This window comes from Triticum dicoccoides, chromosome 2B, assembly GCF_002162155.2.
Source record: "Triticum dicoccoides isolate Atlit2015 ecotype Zavitan chromosome 2B, WEW_v2.0, whole genome shotgun sequence".
NCBI classification, from domain to species: Eukaryota; Viridiplantae; Streptophyta; class Magnoliopsida; order Poales; family Poaceae; genus Triticum; species Triticum dicoccoides.
The window spans coordinates 528,154,827-528,158,668 of NC_041383.1; positions in this window are offsets into that span (position 1 = coordinate 528,154,827).

Consider the following 3,842-nt stretch of genomic DNA (forward strand, 5'->3'; position numbering starts at 1 on the left):
GTAACGAGATTGAACTAGGTATTGGATACCGACGATCAAATCTCGGGCAAGTAACATACCGATGACAAAGGGAACAACGTATGTTGTTATACGGTTTGACCGATAAAGATCTTCGTAGAATATGTAGGAACCAATATGGGCATCCAGGTCCCGCTATTGGTTATTGACCGAGAATGGTTCTAGTTCATGTCTACATAGTTCTCGAACCCGTAGGGTCCGCACGCTTAACGTTACGATGACAGTTATATTATGAGTTTATGAGTTTTGATGTATCGAAGGATTTCGGAGTCCCGGATGAGATCGGGGACATGACGAGGAGTCTCGAAATGGTCGAGACGTAAAGATCGATATATTGGATGACTATATTCGGAGTTCGGAAAGGTTCCGAATGATTCGGGTATTTTTCGGAGTACCGAAGAGTTACGGGAATTCGCCGGGGAGAAGTATTGGGCCTTATTGGGCCCTGCGGGAAAGAGAGAGGGGCTGCCTAGGGCAGGCCATGCGCCCCCCCATGGCCTAGTCCGAATTGGACTAGGGGGAGTGGCCGCACCCCCTCCCTCCTTCCCTTCTCTCTTCCCCTTCCTTGTCTCCTACTCCTAATACATGGAAGGACTCCTAGTTGGACTAGGAAAGGGGGAATCCTACTCCCGGCGGGAGTAGGACTCCCCATGGCGCGCCCCTCCTAGGGCCGGCCTCCTCCTCCCTCCCTCCTTTATATACGGGGGCAGGGGACACCCCATGGACACACAAGTTGATCTACGGATCGTTCCTTAGCCGTGTGCGGTGCCCCCCTCCACCATATTCCACCTCGGTCATATCGTCGTGGAGTTTAGGCGAAGCGCTGCGCCGGTAGAACATCATCATCGTCATCACGCCGTCGTGCTGACGGAACTCATCCCCGACGCTTTGCTGGATTGGAGCCCGGGGATCGTCATCGAGCTGAACGTGTGCTGAACTCAGAGGTGCAGTACATTCGGTACTTGGATCGGTCGGATCGTGAAGACGTACGACTACATCAACCGCGTTGTCATAACGCTTCCGCTTACGGTCTACGAGGATACGTGGACATACACTCTCCCCTCTCGTTGCTATGCCATCACCATGATCTTGCGTGTGCGTAGGAAATTTTTGAAATTACTACGTTCCCCAACAAGAGGTACTTAATCGGCATGGCCCGGGTGATGGCTTGTGCCCCTTGTGCGCGGTATCGGAGACTGGGACCCATATCCTATTCTCTTGTACGGCGGCACGGGTTTTATGGGCGTTCGCGTGAGGCACTGGGGCCCGACTGGAAGGCCCTGAACCTCGCGGCGTTCCTCCAATACATGGCTACGCAACATCGCCAGTTATTCTGGCTTATCTTTGCGGCGTTGTCATGGACACTTTGGACGACGCGTAATAAAATGGTGATTGAGAAGGTCTTTCTGAGGAAGACATTTGACTCCATCAAATTCCTTACTTTTCTGCAGTACTGTCACCCGCTCTCGAGGCAGCGTGACTGTCATCATCTTGGCCTCATGATGGATGCGCTTCTTGCTACAGCGCGTCGACTATCGTCCTCGTAGCGCCGCTTGGCGGCTGCCACTAGATGATCTTTTTTTGTTTCTCTTACGTTTTTGTGGGCATGATTGTGTTGTTGCCCCAGCCGTCGTTCTTTATATGTTGTCTGGATGCTGGTTGTATGAACCGTTGTTTTATCTATAAAGCGGGGCGAAAGCCTATTTAGAGAGAGTTCTTTGGCTGATTCAGCAACCTCTATTTCCTAGCTCATAAGAAGAAACCTCTAGGGCGTGTTTGGTTGCCCGCATTAGGCCCAGCATTGCACGGAACTTAAAGCACCTACAGGCCAGGCCCAGAGGAAACGCAAGATTCGGCAGTAGCTCGCGAGCCTGGCTTGGGCGAGGCAGGGGAGGGCGACGCGCTTCTCCCCTCATGCGAGCAGGGGAGATGGCGCGAGCTCGCCCGCGTCGCTGAAAAATCGACGGGAGGATTTCGGCTCACCTACCGCCGCTCCACCCCCTATTTAGCCCCTCCCTCACCGCCCCAATTCCCGCCATCATTCTTCCTCCGTTCGCACCTTCCCGCCGACGGGCATCGGCACCGATGAGCAGGTAAGCGGTGCATCTTCATCGGCCGACGGTCCACGGCGCCGGAGCTCCTTCACCGGCCGGCGTTCATCTTCCACCACCGTCCCCCTCGTCCTCAAGCTGCAGCCATGGCCTCGGTGAGTTCAATCCCCCTTTCTCTCTGTTCCTTGTAGCTAGATCTGAGCTGCAGCTAGGGTTTGATCTAGATGCATGGTTGATTAGTGGTCTGATCTGTGAGCTCATATGGTTGGTTGCTATGCTGCGGTTGCAATTTTTGGTAGGGCTAGATGTTCAAGCATGTGGTAGGCTAGATTAGTAGTACAGTTTGAAGTTGAGCCTTGTGCTTGTGTTGAATCATGCTTAGATCTATGATATTTGTAGCTATTGGTAGTCCATTTGTAGCATGTTGTTTGTTGTAGATGTATGTCTCTGCTCATAGATTGTCTGGTATGCTTAGTATGATAGTGATGAAGCATGTGCTTGCTATGATAGTGATGAACCATGTACATGTATGCTCCTGCTTTCATGGATTGTCCGGTATGTAGTGTGCTATGCTCACTGTCAATGTGTGCTACAATTGTAGGACATGACCACGCAGACGCAAGATCTTAGTCAGGCCATTATCCTGTCCGACAACCAGTTTGCTCCATCGTTTGTCCAGGACTCGCAGCCTATCTCCGAGATGGCACCTGATTTAGAGGTGTTTGAGTCTGATTCCCTCTATGTGCCAGTAGTGCTCGTTGAGCCAACTCCTGCTGCTGCTGCTGCCGCTGCAATCAAGCTAGCAGCAGCAAAGGCAAAGAAGGATGGTAGGTCGAACAACATGAAGTGGCAGCCGTTCATGTCCACGTTCGTACTGAACAAGATGTGTGAGCTCATCTCTAGTGGAGTTAGGACTGATAAGGGCTTCAAGGAGGTGCACTTGAACACCATTGCGAAGCAGGTGTTCGAGTTCTGTGGGCAAGAGGTGTCTGCCGCCCAGGTGTACAACCACCTGAGGAAGTGGAGAAGTCGATGGATCCAAGTGTCCAAGCTGAGAGACCTTAGCGGCGCCTCAGGGGATGAGAACACTTGCTCCATAGTTCCGGAGGCAGAGCACTACGCCGGCCATGTCGCGGTTAGCTCACAGCCCTCTTCCTTTTCATACTGCCCACCATTGCCTACCCCTAATCGCAACTAACAACACTTGTGTTTCATTCTTAGGACCACCCAAGGGACGCTGAGTTCCTCAACACACCCATCCAGAACTACAACCAGATGCAACACGTCTTCTCCTTCAGGCTGGCAACTGGAAAGCATGCCATGGGCTTGGGTGAGCCTCTTGGTTCTCCCATGCCAGACTTCCCTGGGACACCGGACGTCGAGGTCCTTGATGGCCCTGACAAGCCCGCTGCGAAGCCCTTCGACAAGCCATTTGACCCCAACCATGATAGGATGAGGAAGAGAGGAGGCCTGATGGAGGAGGAGATCAATGTCTTTTGCAGCATGACTGAGGCGGTGAAGGAGGTGGCAACAACCATCAGGGAGTGCAAGCCCCTTGACGTCCACCCTGACCTGTATGGCACTGTCATGACCCAGGGTGGATTCAGCGACGAGGCTCTCATGGCAGCTCTCAGCCACCTGCTTGACAACAAGGCCCAGGGTGTTGGGTTCGTTGCCATGGCTGACGCTCACAGGGTGTTGTGGCTTAGGAGCTGGCTAGGCAAGCACTACTACTAGAGTAGTGCTGCCTGTGAGCGTGCATGATCCCCGATG